General features: G+C 36.9%; 1 pseudogene; it reads right to left on the reverse strand.

The window, feature by feature from the left end:
- Nucleotides 1-18772: 18772 nt before the first annotated feature.
- Nucleotides 18773-19789, reverse strand: LOC102138518 (transmembrane protein 248 pseudogene; annotated as a pseudogene).
- Between the last annotated feature and the right edge of the window lie 238 nt (nt 19790-20027).

Consider the following 20027-nt stretch of genomic DNA (forward strand, 5'->3'; position numbering starts at 1 on the left):
CTATCTTTAAGAATTTCTTTGTTTTGTCAAAGCAAAACTGCTTTGGTTTGTTTTGTCCACGAAGTCTCTGGATCCTATATCAAATTATGGGCGTGATGGTCAGTATTTAATTCGGAAGTACAAACTTCCAACTCAGTTGCTTGCATAATTCTGCCAAAGAAACATGGAAGAGAAGGCAAAGAAAATACAATAGGCTTTGGGGGCTCAAGCCAGATGTAGAAGGAGGCACTGGGTCAGGATCAGTGTACTGCATTGCATTGCAGGTGAGCCCAGATAGACTTTATAAACCAGTTTTTAAATTGGAGACCTGAAATGCTGTATGGGTCTTATCCTCACTGACATTTGTGACAATAACAATGTATACTTAGGCTTTTTGAGGGTGTAAAAGTTCATGTGATTCATGTCTTGGAAAGTGGAGGCTGAAGAATGCTTTCCCATTGGGTTAGCAGCCGAGTTGGTCGGAAAAGGATAGTCAAGGGAAAGGGTTGCATTTGTACAAAAGAAAAAGTAATAAACCAAGATCACAAAGTATATGAGGGGTTTCCTGACACCTAATTTTTCTTAATCTAAAACCATGTTCACAGAGTTAGCTAATGAATAAAGTGTGGCTTCCCCAAAGGAGTATCAGCAGGGAGAGAATGTTCTGGCCAGAAGATTCAAGTGCTTAGTCCCCTTATTGTAAATTAATACATCAGGACTTTGATTTTTAAAATCAATCCCTTGAGCTTATTTAATATCACTAGGCCCCTTAGAAATAGACAACTAGCTTTCAGAGTCTGGAAAGACTAAGGGCCAGATTTGGAGCCAGGCAAATCTACCAAGGTAATGAGACTCTAAGAGGTCTTTTGGAAGGCAGCCTGCTGGCATTCCCTAGCAACACTCCCTTTTCTTCATGGTTTGAGCCAAGCCTGATCATTTTTCCAAGATGAACTTGCAATGGGTACTTTGTAGTGATAGAAAATTAAAATAATACTGTTTATTTGTGCAGGCTGCTATATTTTAAAACATTTCTGTAGAGCTTATCACATTTTAATAGAGCAGTTTTCCAGTATACTTATTTTTCCACTCATTTATAGATGAAGAAAATCAGTCAAAAGGGTGTTATGTACTCCCATATTTTCCCCCACATTAGATGTTTTGTTTTTCCTCCAAAAGTACTAACCTTCGAATGGCAGCATGAGCAGGAAGTGTTCCCAATGCTGTCAGTCTTCCCTTTGTTGATCCCAATGCTGGTTACAGAGGTGTGCCCAGTTTGCAAAAATTCACCAAGATATATACCCTGATGAAATGTACACTTTTATGTAGTCGTGTTATACTACCAGAAAAGTTAGTATATACTTAAATAACACTGGCTTCAGAAGAAAAAGCATAGTAATATTTCCATAATTGTTTTCTTTACCTATCTTTACATTTATTTAAAACTCCTAAATTTAATGTAGTTATTAATCTCTTCAACTTTTTAAGCTAGAACTGGGCCAATTTGGTAATCTCTTTCTTCTGAGTAACTTTAAACCTCACAATATACAGGGCCACCAAGTAATTGGTTCTTAGCTATTTAAAGATTCATGAAAAAGATTAGGAGAAATAAATGTGGTACTGTACCCAAAATAAAAAATTATGTATTTGAAGTATTTGAAAAACCTTATAAATAAATGAAGAAAATAAATCAACTTAAAATTGTTAAAATTTCATTACACTAAACCAATTGTACCTCGGAGTCATAAGTGTATTACTCACAGAAATATTTTCAAGAGTTATATGACCTTGCAGATTAAGGCTTGTATGTGAGGATAGGTAGTGGGCTTCTGTAGAGTAGGATAGAGTAAATTGAATACATATGTGACTGAATTTGAATAGAAAGAAGGTATTTAGGGTTATAATGGGAAGATAATCCACACACCCACTTCTGATGTTTGAGGAATCTCACAAAGAGGAATTGCAAATTTTCTCATTGTTTCCATTTCATTTGTAAAGACTAGTAATGCCCTATCTAGAGAAATGATTTGACTTCATATAGTCAAACCATATATGTGTCTACTGAGTCTTTTTAAAGTAGCAATTCAATACCAGATTATGGACATAGGAGAAAGTAGTATTCCATCAGGAAGTCAGAGACTGTTACACACAAACACACAAAGGGTCGTTGATAAGTGTGTTGCTTTTAGATGTATGTTTAGAAATGGGTTTATCTTTAAGAACTGTTTTGTTTTGTCAATGCACATATATTCACTTTTTAACATTCTGAAATTTGGACTAATCTTACAATCATTTCCGCATGTGTTGCAGAAGTATCCTACAAAGAAGTTCTTACTAAATTCATAGTCTGTTGTGGTATCCTCTAAGAAATGAAGTAAAATGGTAATATTAGTCTCTGGGAAATATGAGTTTGAGTCAACATCTGGCAAACTATAGAGAGGTCTTGAGTACAGGAGACTTTGATTGCTAGAGATCATTGTGGATTTTCCTACTGAATTATGTATGCCAGCCTAGTGAAACCCACCAGTTCTCAACTTAAGGTGATCCTCTCCCCACCCCAACAGGGGCCATTTGGCAATGGAGACATTTTTGGTTAACACAGTGTTATGGGAAGAGTGCTACTGGTATCTAGTTTGTAGAGGTTAGGAACGTTGCTAAACATCTACGATGCACAGAACAGCGAGCCCCATTCTGAACAATAAAAAAGTATCTGGTCCAAAATGTCAGTAGTACTGAGGCTGAGAAACTACGGTCTAATCTCAATACATCAAATTCAGGGATATTTTTATTAGGAAATGATACAAGCTCCTTATCAGAAAAAGGGATACTTGGTCATTTGGTTGAATGTTTGAGAATCTATTCATGACAAGATGTTGTGCTAAGTAAAATGCTCACAGTGGGGAGCAAAGCAGCCAATACCCTTCCTTTCTCTAGAATTTAGTCACATTAGAGGGCAGACTAGTAAATCAATTATATACAGTCATACTCAAATTGTTATAAAGGTTGTATTTGCTGAGGATCAAGTTAGTTTATGTGGTTCAGAATAAACACAATAAAAAGAACTTAACAGGCCAGGCACAGTGACTCATACCTGTAATCCCAGCACTTTGGGAGGCCAAGGCAGGTGGATCACGAGTTAAGGAGATTGAGATCATCCTGACCAACATGGTGAAACCCAACTCTACTAAAAACACAGAAATTAGCCGGGTGTGGCGCCTATAGTCCCCGCAACTCAGGAGGCTGAGGCAGGAGAAATCACTTGAACCCAGTAGGGAGAGGTTGCAGTGAGCTGAGATCATGCCACTGCACTCCAGCCTGGCAACAGAGCAAGACTCTGTCAAAAAAAGGACTTAACAAAACAAAATTATTTTTTCTCATATAGTGAGGCCTCTGGAAATAAATGATTTCTCACATTGGTGAAGAGTTTCAAGGGCCAAGTCACTGTGATCTTGGCCTTTTCCTCAATGTTGCAAGATGCTATTTCCGCTTTTGCCATTACATGCCTATTCCAGGCTGCGGGAAGGAGTAAAAGAAAAGGAAAAAGTGTATTGCTTCCTTAGAATACCTTTCTATAAATGAATTTTTCTGGAAGCCCACATATCAATGTCCATTTTCATCTGATTGAACAGAAATCATATGGTCACTCAGCTACAAGGGGGACTAAGAAAATGCATTAGTTTAAAACCCTCCAAGAAAACCGAGTTAAAATTGCCCACTGAACCCACCTACTATTTTAACCTAAGTCCTTGATTTTGGTTTATTTTTCTAGCCAACTGGTGTTCCAGCACTCTCATCAGGACATTCCTGTCCTCAACAAAATTGAGCTGTCATTAGCATGTAGGAGGGGAATGTAGATATTGGGAAAGAAACTAGAAGTCTCTGACACAAAGATTATGAAGAAAAACCCCAGAGACAATGAACTCAATTAACAGGGAGTAGGAAGAACTTTTCTGAGGAAGTAACATTTTGGACAACCTTGGAAATGAACAGGACTTAGCAATTGAATAAAGGACAATAACATATTTTACACCTACATATAGGAGGTGAAGCTGCTCTAAAAGCAAATTACATTTCTAAAGGGGCAAACCCTAATTGCAAAGAAGCAAGATTGTAAATAAGACTGTTTATGAAAACAACCTTTTGTAAAATGTCTGATTTTTTGGATACTTTCCATTTGGTGACACTTGTACAAAATAAATTTTTTAAAAGTTTGTCCCTCTTCCATCTTATATTTAGAAAGAATTGTCCCCTAGTCACAGATGCCTTGACAGCCAGCCACCCTAAAAAAATTCAGACAAAGCTCCCTTAAGAGTCTCCAGGAAAGAAAATGAATTCTTCCAGCTTGGTAACTCTAGTTCATGCTTTAAAAAAACAAAAGCTAACATAATAAACTCTGTAACCTTCCAAGACACACTAACTGAACCCACCTACTATTTGATCCTAAGGCCCTGATGCTGATTTATTTTTCTAACCAATGGTATTCAAACACTGTCATCAAGAGCTTGGCCCGAGCTTCACGAGGATTATAGAAACGCATGGTGTTTTTTTGTTTTGTTTTGTTTTTACCTCTTGTTCTTACATGTGATAATCCCACAGGATTAAAATAAAGTCATGTTCCTCCTCCTGTTATATCTTAAGAGTACAAAAACATTGCAAATACCTAAGAAGAGATTTGAGATAATGTTTCTGTTCCACACAGTGTGTACTCAATTTGCTGGTTCTTTTGTCAAAACTTTCATACCCAATTATGAATAGTTACTTGTTTGAATCTGTAAAGACTAATTTCCTTATATTAGTACTTGAATATGGAAGAGCCCAAATAGCCAAGGCAATCCTAAGCAAAAAGAACAAAGCTGGAGGCATGTTACCCTTGTAGTATAGGCTTCAAACTATACCACAGGGCTACAGTAACTAAAACAGCATGGTACTGGTACAAAAACAGGCACATAGACTAATGGAACAGAATAGAGAGCCCAGAAATAAGGCCTCACACCTATGACCATCAGATCTTTGACAAACCTGACAAAAACAAGCAATAGGGAAAGGATTCTCTATTCAATAAATGGTGCTGGGATAACTTGCTAGCCATATGCAGAAAATTGAAACTGGATTCCTTCCTTACACCATATACAAAAATCAACTCAAGGTAGATTAGAGACTTAAACGTAAAATGCAAACCCTGGAAGACAACCTAGCAATACCATCCTGGACATAGAAACAGGCAAATATTTCATGACAAAGGCACAAAAGCAATCACAATAAAAACAAAAATTGACAAATGGGATCTAATTAAACATAAGAGCTTCTGCACCGCAAAAGAAACTATCAACAGAGTAAACACACAACCTACAGAGTGGGAGAAAGTATCTGCAAACTATGCATCTGACAGAGATCTAATATCCAGCATCTATAAGGAACTTAAATTTGCAAGAGAAAAACAAACAATCCCATTAAAAAAGTGGGCAAAGGACTGGGCATGGTGGCTCATGCCTGTCATCCCAGTAATCTTGAGGCTGAGGTGGGCAGATTGCTTGAGGACAGGAGTTCGAGACCAGCTTGGCCAACATGATGAAACCCCATCTCTACAAGAATACAAAGATTAGTGAGCATGGTGGTGTGCACCTGTAGTCCCAGCTACTTGGGAGGCTGAGGCATGAGAATCACTTGGACCTGGGAGATGGAGGTTGCAGTGAGCGAAGATCACACCACTGCACTCTAGCCTGCTCAAGAGTGAGACTTTGCCTCAAAAAAAAAAAAAAAATAATAAAAATAAAGAAATAAAATAAAAATGGGCAAAGGACAGGAACAGACACTTTTCAAAAGAAGACATACATGTGGCCAAAAAGCATATGAAAAAAGTTCGTCATCACTGATAATTAGAGAGATGCAAATCAAAACCACAATGAGATATCATCTCACACCAGTCATAATGGCTATTCTTAAAATGTCAAAAAAACAACAGTTGTTGGTGAGGTTGTGGATAACAGGGAACACTTATACACTGTTGGTGAGAGTGTAAATTAATTCAACCATTGTGGAAAGCAGTATGATGATTCTTCAAAGAGTTACCGTTTAACCCAGCAATCCCATTAGTGGGTGTCTATGCAGAGGAATATAAATAATTCTTTCATAAAGACACATGCATGCAAATGCTCACTGCAGCACTATTCATAATAGAAAAGATGTGGAATCAACCTAAATGACCATTAATAACATACTGGATAAAGAAAATATGGTACATACAGACCATGGAATACTAAACCGCCATTAAAACGAATGAGATCATGTCTTTTGTGGGAACATGGATGGAGCTGGAGGCTATTATCCTTAGCAAACTAACTCACAACAGAAAATGAAACACTGTATAGTCTAACTCATAAGTGGAAACTAAATGATGAGAACCTATGAATACAAAGAAAGGAATAACAGACACTGAGGACTACTTGAGGGTGGAGGGTGGGAGAAGGGATAGGAGCAGAAAAAAATAACTATTGGGTACTAGCCTTAGTACCTGGGTGATGAATTAATCTGTAAAACGAACCCCTATGACATGAGTTTACCTATATAAGAAACCTGCACATGCATCCCCAAACCTAAAATAAAAGTTAAAAATCAACCAACAACAACAAAAAATAAAACAAAAAATACAAAACAGCATAGTAAAATTGTATGACCTAGTATTTCTTATTCCCTTGACTCCATACAAAAGAGAATAAAGTCCTAAAAAGGGCAGGTGCAAAATAAAAAAGGCATTCAAGGAGTAACTAGTAATAAAATAAGGAGCATCCCAAAGCAGAACTAAGAGCAGAGAGGAAGATCCCAAAATATAGAGGAAGATCTTTTAGGTGGATCACTTAGGAATAGATTAACACCTTCCTCCCAAAATTATACTAAAAAAGGATGACCTTTGATTTACTTGGATTTATATTTATTTGGTTATTTGGCATCTCCTTTCTCTTATTCTCTGTCTGAAGTATAATCTTCACCAGTGCTAATAACCCACTTTGGGTATTTCATCATCAATTTATCATTATTAAATTGTTAGGACTGAAAAAGATTTTTAAAATTCTTTTGTCTGTAATAGATTCAGATTTGAAGACTATTAGCAAGTAAGTCTCTAGTTGTATGCTTTGTACACCTGTATACTCTGTATACCAAAAGCTTCTTAAAATGATATTATACATGTTATGATTATCTCATCAAGAGAAGGGATTTATTTATTCACTCATTAAGTCTGGTCTGGGTTGCTTTCATTAACGTACTATGGAAGAAGGTAAGATAGTTCCTGGTCTATCAAGACCGTTGCATGCTTCCAACTCAATTTTTTTTTTTTTTTTTGGAATGCTACCACCAACGTGTAAATAAGCACAGGGTCACCTGCTTGAGGATGAGAGGCCCATGACACAGCCATTCCTGCCATCCCAGTCAACAGCCAGCCAACTAAGAGATATGTGAAAGAGGTCATTCGAGACCATCCCACCTACCCTTCAGCCAACCTACAAGTTAATTTCAGGCACATGAACAAGCACAGGCAGGAGAAGTGGTATTATCTAGGTGATCCGCAGACTTCGGAGCAATAATAAATGCTTTTTTTGTTCAGGCCACATAGTTTGGTGTTTATTTCTTATACTGAAAGAGGTAACTAATATAGGAATTGATGATTAGAAATAGAGTGCCACTGACCTAAAATATGAGAGTCTGGTTTGAGAGTGAAGCAGCAGGCAGATAATGGGAAACATGGTGAGCAAATATTTAGTAGAAGCTGGAGAAATGGTGAGAGCTTGCAGTTAGAGTCTGGGAAAATAGAGCCTCATGTTACAAAATAACAACAATAGGCAAGACTATACCAATAGATATGTTTCTAATAAACTTTTGGACTTCGGCAAAATGATTTTCAGACAAAAAGTTGAGAGTAGAAGTTTACTTCTTTTAGCTGCATGTAGTAAATGCTTGATATAGTAAATGCAGCTGCTATATGCAGACCACATAGTAAATATTTTTTGCTTTGTGACTTTACTGTCTCTGTCTCAACTACTGAAATTTGCTGCCCTAAGTGCAGAAACAGCCAAGGCTAACATGTAAATAAATAAGTGTAGCTGTGTTTCAAAAAAAATATTTATGGACATTAACATTTGAATATAAAATGATGTGCATGTACTACAAAATATTATCCTTCTTTTGATTTTTTAAATCATTAAAAATGTAGAAAACAATAATAGTTCACAGCCAATACATAAATAGGCAGTAAGCTGAATTTGTCCTGCAGGCTTAACTTGAAAACTTTGAGCTAGACAAAGAACTTGCTAGTTTTCAAGGATAATTTAAAGGAATATAAATAAAGAAAATTATTTCTCATCTTCCATCTTCTCAAACAATTAGAGTTCTAATGTAAACAAGTTCGGAGGACAAGATCTAATCAAACGTGCCCAGGTTTTGCTTTCAGCTACATTAAAGGGTTTCTAAGAAACTTGAGGTTCTTGTCCCGTAACAGCTTGATATGGACAAAGAATCTGTGAGTAAGAAAGAGACACATGTTTCCCAAATAATAGTGAATTTGGTTGTTAGAATGGACTTGAGTCTGATTCAGAGCAAGCCCATAAAGTTTTAAAGTGAGTTATACTTCCAAAATAACTAGCTTCTCTTAAATCCTGCTCAGTTAACAGATGAACAAACCCGAACTTCGCACAGGGGAGAACTAAAGCACCACCTTCAACGTCAAGTAAGCTTCTAGAAGCAGAGTTGCCAAGGTGATTCACAGATAATCACAGGTGATGAGGGAACTCTAGACTGGAACAACTATTCAATTGACTTGTAGATGCGTGAGCAAAAACACACTTATTTTTAGTCCACTAAATTTTGGGATGACTTTTTGTGTAGGAATACCTAGCTGATGCAGAATATTTCATTATTCAATTGTTAGCATTAGCACATTGTTGGAGAGGGCTTGAGTTGGTAAAACACACAGTATTGAAATATTCCTTATGGCATAATGTATTTGGAATGGAAGAATGTGAGCAGCTATTAATTAGAGTTGTATATGCTGCACACAATGAAGATTAATTTTATCTTCTTAAAATCAAATAGTAACTTAGTTTTTACTAACTAGATGTAAGCAGTATACTTTACTGAATTGCTTTTAAGTCTAATCTGGTGGAGCAAGACTCATCAGTGAAACTAGGCCAAGTGTACCGTGTATAGTTTTCCAGGTCATGAGATTTGCATTCTCATTTTCACAAAAGAATCTATATATTGCTTTTTATTATTGAGTTATAGGTCTCAGAATACTGTTCAAGCAAAATAATCAAGAGGCCATTAGCCTGGGGTTGTTATCTGTACCAGGAGTTCTTTTCTAAGAAAACGGTAACTTAATTTAGAAACATTTCTTGTAACTGACTTAAAAAAAAAAAATGAGCCTCAGCCAATCACAAACAGCCAACCAGTTCTTAGTCTGATCATTCATCAGATATATGCAAATAGGCAAATGCTTCATCACACCTCACCAAAATGCCTAGCTGTAGCCAATCAGGTCATTGTTTCCTTTGTTGGTCTATAAAAACTCCCTGCTCACTTTGGAGCAGAGCTTTCTGGGCCTCTTCTGGTTCTGAATGCTGCCCATTCATGAATTGTTCTTTGCTCATATAAACTGTGTTACATTTAATTTGTCTGAAGTTTTTTCTTTTAACCGTGCTTTTGAATGTTGATGTCTATATTCTTTGCTTAATCACATTTATTTTTACCCTAAAACATAAATTGAAGAACAAGGCAAAACATACACACACCCAAAACAAAGATACAACATGGAACCAGTTTGCTATTTAAGAGTAGGTAGGACATGCACTGAAAAAAAAAATCTCTGAGGAGGGTAAACTTAATGTTCAGTCTGCATGATTACAGCAGCTCTGGAGGGATATGGCTCATACGGTTTTCACACACATTGTAAAACACAACATTTTCAGACACTATAAATTTTGTAGCTAAAATCTGTGAGAAGAAAATCAGGATAGACTCAACAGGTCAATTAAACAATCTGTAATTGAACTTTAGTCCATTCTTACCCTTATTTTCATTGCTGATGAGAGAGAGAGAGAGGGAAGCTTATGTTCCATTTGCTCACAAAATACCCAATGCAAGAATATCATTGTCTATACCTATGGGTCCTTTAAAATCACTGTCAACAGCAGAAGAGAAGTGTAACTTTCTTAGATATTTGGTTAGCCTGTGGGTTTCTGTAAAATTTAAACTGTTTCTCTAAAATAAGCAGACCCAATGAAAAGGAAAAGGAATTTGTTTTAAATGATCAAACTGGAAAAATGACCAGAAAACTCTTCTGGCCATTTTCTTTTTTTAATTCTATGTTCTTCTAACCATCATTTATGGGCCACTTGAGACATAAAGGAAAGGATGTTAAAGGCCCTGGAGATATTGTAGCTGCATTAGCAAAGTACCAGAACACATGTAAAAGGCTTGTAAAGCATTTGGCACTACAGCTCTGACATATAAACTGTGCTACAATTGTCTTCATTTCCTCTTGTCTCTGACTCATTCATGGTTTCTTATTCTGATGATAGAAATGCTGACCTGAAGGAAAATTATAAAATGTTCTAACATAGAAACTTATGCACTTCAAAATAATTGCAGAGGGTAAAATTTAAAAATGGGAAAATAAGCATACTGTATGTATCTTCATTGAAGTTACTATACATAATGTTTTATTATGGCTTCTATAATAAATTACTTTACCCTTGATTATGACTTTTACACATTACTATGAATTCCTTTCTGCAGTCTAGAGAATAACATGCAATAATGATTAAAAGATGTGGCAAGGAATATTTCACTTGGTAATTTTAAGAAATGTGGGAAGATTGGCTAGTAGAAAATTTATCACATGATTGATATCCTCCTGTGTGAATGAAGTTTAAACAGATTATTATTAAAATAAACTGAATTTTGATATACTTAGTCTTCATCAACATTCAATAACTTTATTGAGAAAAAGTCATGCAAAATTTTGAGGAACAATAAAACAGGAAAAGGAAAAGAGAAAGAACAACAAATGAAATGGAAGAAACTAAGGGAATAATTAGAAAACAAAATTGAAGTATGAACTTTACTTTTGTAAAATGAAGATATGATAGAAAATCACACCAACAGGGAGCATTATATCATGGATGATTAACTTTGCTACACTCAATATTTCTCTACAATCTATGTACTCTCCCCCAATGTTACTTGTATAAGTATTAGAATATGAATACAATTAATTCTGGAATATTGAGGTTAATTGCTGCAAATTTATATATTTTTTAAAGCTTTCAGATAGGTATGTGAAAACTGAAAAAATATTGGCCAGATGTGGTGACTCACGCTAACATGGTGAAACCCCCTCTCTACTAAAAATACAAAAATTAGCTGCGCATGGCGGCGGGAGCCTGCAGTCCCAGCTACTCGGGAGACTGAGGCAGGAGAATCACTTGAAACTGGAAAGCGGAGGTTGCAGTGAGCAGAGATCGGCCACTACACTCTGCCCTGGGCAACAAGAGTGAAACTCCGTCTCAAAAAAAAAAAAAAAAAACAAGCATATATATATATATATATATGAGACATTTTTATGACAGAGGATAAAGTGATTGCCAAATTTATATGTCTTATTTGTAACAAAATAAACCAACTTGTACTTTTTCACAATTATTCTTGGCAAATTACTTTCTTAGCTTCATGCAAATATTTCAAATTCCTCAAATTCCCAAATGCTCTAGCAATTACTTTTTTGTAAACCACAAAGTACTATTGAAGGAAGACACACGAGACTAAAATGGCTCATACTGTTGCTGTCTCCTCGATATTATACTTACATAAATATTCATATTGATATAAATCTATATAATACATTTGATATTTATATTTAGATATGTATAGAGATTTCCCAAAGAAATCACAAGAAAGGAATAAAATAATAAAATATAGACATTATTTTCAAATGTTTGATATTGCAAACAAGCTTTACTCTTAACAGTCATTTTAAAAAGCAATTCAGTTAGAAGGTGGTAGAGTTCACAAATATGAATGGCTATTTGTGGTATGGGATAAAATTATATTACAACATACAGAGATGTCAAGAGTGTCATATTCCAAATGAGTTAGAATGAAAAGAAGATAAGGCACATTAAAGAAAAACGTTGTGTTTTATGTTCCACAAAGAGGCTCTAGATATGACAATGGCCTATGGCAAAGAAAGAAATCAAAATTTGAATAGGCTAACTCATACAATGTAAAAACAGAAAAAAAAAATGTTATTTTCTAATTTAATGTATTATTTTATTATAAGGTAAAATTTAAAAATGAGTACAATAACAATCCATCTAAAGATTTTTCCTTAGATCTTCTTGTTGGCAAAATGAATAAAGATTATAACTTGATCTTGGAATAAAACAGTATTGTTAAAATGGTTTAGTGATTATGGCTAGCATATTATGAAGCAGAATGTGATGGGAAATTAATTTGAAGAAGAGTGTTGAAATGAAAAATTACTTTTAAATTCTGGAAAATAGGCAAATATTATGGAAAATGCAACTTTTTTGGTTAAGAAGAGTGAATTCCAGAAGTGAAGAATAGGAAAAATTGGACTTACTTGAGGATAATGTAAAAATGACTTGAAGGAGAAAAGATTAACAAAACTATGAGTCATTGTGATGTTTTTATCACTAAAATAGAATTCAAGGGCTTGACATTTTGTTTTATATTATGCCTCTTAGTAAGTGACATGTATTAATTTTTGGTCGTTATTTTGAAGATATGATAAGTTATGATCTTCTTCCCTATGCTTACATAAATGCACTAGTTAGCTAATAAATTCTGAAAGTCTCTAAGCACAACATAAGAACTCTTGCTTTATTTCAGAATTTTTGCCTTCAAGTAATTAACGTCCAGTGGAGAACAAGATGACTTACCTCCCAATCAAAAAATTAATTTTCTCTATTGGTACTGCAAACTCAGAAGCAAGGATGCTGTCATGGCCTTATATAAATAGACAAACCAAAAATATTCTTTAATACATTAGCATAATTACTAATTATATTCTTGAATAGATTTTTAGAAATTAAATACGTAAGAAATTTTTAAAAATCAAACACTTGCAAAAACTCTAGTTAAAACTACTTTATCTCTTTTAAAATAGTTAAAAATATATGTGTGTGTGTGTGTGTGTGTATCTATACTTCTAGTGCCCTCCCATTGCTTTTTCAATATTACTGTCTTATTTTTGAGCAAATGTTAAAGTCTCGAAAGGCAAAAACTATGTATTAATTGCTGTAGCCCGACAATGAATGCAAATAAACTAAACTAATGTCTGGTAAGTGTTTGCTACGCTGAAACATACACATGGTTGCGAACACCTTCTGCAACTGCTGTAAGTCTGATACTGAAACCGGAAAGGTTCCCTTGTCCCCGTTGCAGAGTGTGCAATGGGGGTGTGGCTCACTTTCAGTGCCCCGCTGTTCAGACCTCCAGGGGAGCATACAGACCGGCAGGCTGTGGGGCTCGGACCCAACGGCAGTGTCTAGGGGTGAATGTTTACAGCTCCTGTAGCCCCGGTGGACGTGTGTTACAGGATTCTCTCTTAGTTTGCAGTCTGTAGTCTATAGGCGGTTTGTGTTAACTAGCTCAGTCAGACCCCCTTCCTTATCACAAGGACACAGGGCTTTCTGTATCGCCGGGTTTCTTGCCTTGGTGTACCAGAAGAGTTGAATCACACGTGGGCTTGGAAAATGAGTGTAAAGTTTCATTGAGTGCAATAGCTCTCAGCTGATGGGGAACCCGGAAGGGAGATGGTCTTCCCCAGGAGGAGATGGGCCACTCCGCGGCCGCCGCTATCCTCCCACTGCCCCTGCCAGACTCTGCCTTCTCCCGCCGGCGAGCAGGTGCCTGTATGTGTGCTCTTCTGCCTTCTGCCAAGGTGCTCTTCTGGACACCTGGCCGCCTGTGTATCTGCCCGCTAGGGTCTCGGGTTTCTATAGGCCCAGAATAGGGGCATGGTGGGCCAGGGTTGTCTTGGAAAATGCAACATTTGGGCAGGAAATGCCCGTCCTCACCTGGGTTCATGGGAGTGGAGCCCTAGCCAGGGACCATGCCCTCCTCTACCCAGCACTTCCCTCCCCTACTTCCCTATTATTTAAAGGCAACACGCCGCCAAGTGCAGTGGCTCACGCCTGTAATCCTAGCACTTTGGGAAGCTGAGGCGGGTGGATCACCTCAGGTCAGGAGTTTGAGACCGGACTGACCAATATGGTGAAACCATGTCTCTACTAAAACTATAAAAATTAGCTAGGCGTGGTTGCTTGCAGCCCTTGTCCCAGCTACTAGGGAGGTTGAGACAGGAGAATTGCTTGAATCTGGGAGGCGGAGGTTGGAGGTTGCAGTGAGCTGAGATCACGCCACTGCACTCCAGCCTGGGAGACAGAGTGAGACTCCTTCTCAAAATATAAAATAAATTAATAAATCAATTAATAAATAAATGGGACCACACTCTTCCCTTCCCAGCATTCCTGCATCAATACTATCATAGAGGTTTCCTTGGCCTTTCAGAGTTCACCCTGCATGCCCAAAGGGCTTAAGATTACACGGGGGAGAAGTCTTAATCCCTACTGCTGATTATTCTGGAGATTGGCTCTCACTAGCTAATAGCAGAGAGGTAGCAGTGTTAGGCTTTTTGGGCGCTATTTAGAAATTACCTTCCCAGAGTCTACTGATAATCTCCATGTGGTTTCCAGAGCCTCTCAGCATCCATCCATAGGGCAAGCCTAAATTAACATGAAGTACACATTAGATGGAAGTCTTTGCAAAACTGGGTCCCTTTGCTATGCGAGCTATTAGATAAAACAATCCTGTTACTTCATTTACTATTAAAATATAATTTAAAATAGTGGATGTAGAATAAATTCTGTGCAGTAAGAAAACAGTAATATAATCTAAAAGGAGGATACCCTTCTGGTGTCAGGCAAGATGCTAATGCTTTATATGCACTATATCATTCAACCCACTAAGCATCCTTTCAGATAACACAGGATAAGTAACTTGCTTACAAATTGCACAAGTAACAAATGGGAAAGAGCTGTCTGAGTCAAATGCCTATTTTAATAGAATAGTCTAATTTTAATTGCTGTACTATATGCCCTGCCTCCGGATTACTATTGTTTAAGGATAAAAACGATAGCATCATGGAGAATTAGGAAGAAGCCTCTCACTGTATTTAGGAAAAACTTCAATCAAATAAGGCTCTGCTTCACATCCTAAAATTTGTTTAAATTGAAAATACTTTTGAGAAAGCCAAATTAAAAGCATCAAAAATTACTAAAGCATTTGGAAATATGCTTGTAAGAGCTGGTTTATGAGGGCTATTTAGAATTTTGACAGCAAACTGATGGTGTAGGATTGGCTAATATATTTATTTTGAATGATGGAAGAGTAGCATCAGAATCCTACTCTTCACTTTATGTATTTAAAAGTACCCCCCTTCAATTTATGATTTTAATGACTGAACCTAATCGTGAGCATTTTAATGTATTTGACTTTATTTGTAATGATTCATTTAGACAGTATCAATGGGAGGAGAGTTTTTGAAAACCTAAAACACAAGATATAGATCAGTAAAAGGGTTTGTGCTTCTGTGCAGTATGTGTTAAAGAGCTAGTCTGAATTAATACATTTAAGTAGATGTTTTGTTTAATGTCCCATTTCGAACTTTTCTCATTTCCTCCGTTCATCCTGCCTTCCATCCTCTAATCCACCAACAGATATTCCTCAACAAACTCTTAACCAAACTCTCAGCCATGTCCACCACCACCAAACTCATTCACTCAGATATGCTGTGTTAATCGTTCATTCTTTCTTGTTACCAAACTTATCCTAAAAAAAGAAATCACATGGCAGAAAGCAGCCTAAATTTTTATCCTCAGGTGTTTTTTCCAATTTAATATAGGTCAAAGAAATCATTTAAAAAATTAAACTTTATAATTTTACTGCCCCTAACCTCCCCCTATAAATAGTAGAGACATTTGGGAGGAAAATTTCACTACTCCTTTTATTCTGTCCTCAAAAATGTTCCTAATTCTTAAGAGTAAATTTTAACTTTTAAAGAACGTGTTTCCTTTTCTTTGAGTTGTATATTGAAGAGAATAATCATTGACATGAAAATAGCTCAAGTAATTGTGACTGGTTATGGATTATGCAAAGAATGAATACTTCTCTGAATATGGGAAAAGAAAAGAATTACTTAAATAATACAACATGATATTTTAAAAGGCCATTGTATATGCACACAAGTGCCACACATTTGGTAGGTTTTAGAAATTCCATTTTTTAAAAAATTTCAAAATATAAGAAATCATTTTTAAATATTGGATTCTTTATTAGTTTTGGAAATTTTTCAGAAAAAAATTATTAGTCTAGTTAAACTAGTCAGCTAGAAATCTTGAAACCTGACTAAACTGGATATTTTAGAAAGTTTTATTTTGCCTTTTATATTTGATCTGCATATTTAGTTTTACATTTTAGCTGCTAACTTTAACTATCCAAAGATTTTTGAATGTTTAAGTTACATCTTAGTTATGGACTGCTGTATTGTGTCCCCTAAAATATATATATATGTGTGTGTATATATATATATTTATGCATTTAACTTCTGACTTCTCATGCCTCAGAATTTGACTACACTTGGAGACAGGACTTTCACAGAGGCAATTAAGTTACAATGAGGCCATTGTATATTCCAGGGAGTAGGAAGAAATGAGCCCAGTAAAGGCAGAATGCCATGGATACACGGTAAAGGGATTCCCAGGGATACCACAAAGAATTCCACAAGTATATGCTTCTTAAGGAAGATGACTGTGTTACATATTGAAGCATTTAATGCAATTTAATGAAAATAAGCAGATACTATATATCGAAATGCACATATGAGTTACAGATTGGAGCTTTTCATCAGTAACATAATAACTCCCCTTAGGTTTCATAGGCCTTTCCCAAACAGGCAGACAGACACATGTGATATTTGTGGAAAAAGATGGCTTTGCTTTTGTGAGATATGTAGTTGGACTAAGCTGATCAGAAGAGAGGTTGTTTATTTTGTTTCTACTCAATCATTCTGGCCTCTTGACAAACTTAATTTACTTAAAAAAAATAGAAAAGTATCGTAAATATATGAACTATATAATGTATGAATCTATTAGCAAAATTGGACATTTTCGCCATGTATATGTACTTTGTTTTGTTATATAACAAAATTTATCATATATTTTTTGACTATTTACCCCACGAAAATAGGCATGTGAGTTATGTTTGCTCACAATCTCTAACGTATAACTATCCCTGATGTGCAAGTATTTTTGAACTCAGAGGACTGTGTTGTAATTAATACTGATGAAGAAACCAGAGTTAGAAATGTCTTTAGCAGACACTATAACACATTTCCAGCTTGGGCTTGGACTCACTGTAGGTGGCACCACACATGTGCAACACTGCTTGAAAATAACTGAGCAGATTTAACACAATCATCTAGAGCAGGTATCAGCAAACTTTCTGTAATGGTACAGATAGTAAATGTTGGGATTTGCAGGACATGTGGTCTCTGTACAAGTCTTTAATTCTGCCACCATAGGCAAAAAGCAGCCACAGATAATGTGTAAATGAAAGAATGTAGCTGTGTTCCAATAAAACTTTATTTAGATTTGGCTCATCAAGCCCCGATCTAAACATGGAAGTGTTTTAAAAAATAGTGAGTTTGGAATGAATTTGTCCATAAATGTGAGTGTCCTTTTGGATTTACGTTTATTTCTACTTACTTGATGTTGCTCTTTCCTTTTTTACATTTTAAATTGTTGATATAACATTTTTTGTTTTAAAATGCAACTATTTTTTCTTCAAAAAGAAAAAAACTTAGGTTTTTTTCTGCAAGCAAAATGGGAAAAAAAGGTATTATTTTTACTATAATTACTAAGTCATAGACATGTAAAATCCACAAAATGGATTGATGATTTTAGAAATGCAATATCATACCCAAAGGCACAAGCTGTTTCAAACAGTCTGTACATATTTGGGCTAAAACAAAACCCAAACCAAACCTTAATTCCACCAGCAATGAAACGTGTCTTTGGCCTTGGTAGAAACATCATGACTTGCTCAACACGGCAAAATCCACAAATCCTTTCTAGTGCTATGTGGAAGTATCCCACCAGGTCCCCGAGTCCAGAGGCGAGGTGGGAGATTCTGGTTGCACCCAGTGCAAAGCGTTTGAATCACTGGACCAACTTCCAAGTCGATTTTTATAAATATGCACAAATAGGCTAGGCGCGGTGGCTCATGTCTATAATCCCAGCACTTTGGGAGGCCGAGGCGGGTGGATCACGAGGACAGGAGTTCGAGACAAGCCTGACCAACATGGTGAAACCCCGTCTCCACTAAAAATAAAAAAAAAAAAAAATAGCCAGGTATGGCGGCACACACCAGTAATCTCAGCTACTCAGGAGACTGAGGCAGGAGAATGGCTTGAACCCGGGAGGCAGAAGTTGCAATAATCTGTGATCACGCCACTGCACTCCAACCTGGGAGACAGAGTGAGACTCCGTCTCAAAAATAAATAAATAAATAAATGCAAGTAAGTTACAGGCACTTGAAATGTCTTGCGCTGGAATAACCCAACATTGCAAGATAATGTATTACAGAGTGCCCAGACCCAAGCTGGGTTCAACAGGCAAGGATTATGGTTCTCTCAGTCTCTCTCAGAAAACAAGAAGCTGTGGGATTAGGTTTCAGCCGAAGCTGTCTTCTCAGGACAATATTTAGGATTGCTCTGACACAATTTGTTGGGTCTGCCTTTGATAACAGTATAGCAAAACACTATTATCACCATCATGAAGAGGAAGTAACTGGTATGCATAAGATGCAAATTCATCAATGAACAGTCATCATCTGGAGCAATAACTGTATGCTTGGGATTAAAAACGTGATAGCCTTTTTCAATGGGCCTTTTCTAACACCGGAAAAGACTGTAACCTTGAGCGTATTGTGCTGGCCTTTCTATCAGTTCCAAAGATCTTGCACCATAGTGTAGCATCGCTGTGTGTCAGAAACACAGTGCGGTGGCTGCACAGTGAAGGGGAACACACCCAGGGTGTCCCTGACGGTCATGCATGCTGTGAACACCATCTGCTCATGGGGACCATCAAGAGCACAACTATCTGATGTTCAAGTTGCAGGCAGAGTAAAGGTAATATTTATCCCTTCGTGGGCTTCTCTGTCTCAAAGTCCAATCTGATGACCTAAAATGATTGAATACAGATGAATGATGCCATGAGAGTACCCTCCAAATAATTTGAGTGGGTCCAGGGTTAGGATGATTTTGACTGAGATGTTAACTGGGCCTGAATCCTCCAGGGCCTGGGAAGACCCAGTGGATGCTCTGGTCTGCATGGTCATTATGCTTCCCGAAGTTTTGGTGTCATTTTTGAGATGCCTTAATGTTTCGTTTTCTGATGCATGCAAGTCCAAATCATTAAACCACAGCAGAAAAGTATTCCGATCTTCTGCCATTTCTGGTGACTTAATCTCCATGATTTTGAAGAAACAGTCCAGGGTTCGGAAAGCTATGCCATGGTGCCCACAACGATCATAAAGACCACCAAGGAGGCGGACCGATGATGTATACCTTCAGATTCTCCAGGGGGTTGATGTTAAAAATTATTTGGGTAAGCTCCACCCAGCCTTGGCTGGCACCTGTGTGCCTGCAGGCCCAGCCAGCCACCTCCTCAATGATTTGCATCAGTCCCAGGAACACTGGGCACCAGGCTCCCCACTGTTCTCGGGGGAGTGTCCAGCCGGGTCCATAGGGCCAAGCTGAGGACCAGAGACCAGCTAAGCTCCTGAAGCTGCAACACAGGGTCTGCTTGACTCCAGTAACCACATTTAAATATTCTTAAAAATTGCTCAATCTTGAACTTTCCCACAGAATTTCCTTTGTTGAATGTCTTTAATTAAATGTAATGGATATAACCTGTTAT

The sequence above is a fragment of the Macaca fascicularis genome, chromosome 5, assembly GCF_037993035.2.
Source record: "Macaca fascicularis isolate 582-1 chromosome 5, T2T-MFA8v1.1".
In the NCBI taxonomy this organism is placed as follows: domain Eukaryota; kingdom Metazoa; phylum Chordata; class Mammalia; order Primates; family Cercopithecidae; genus Macaca; species Macaca fascicularis.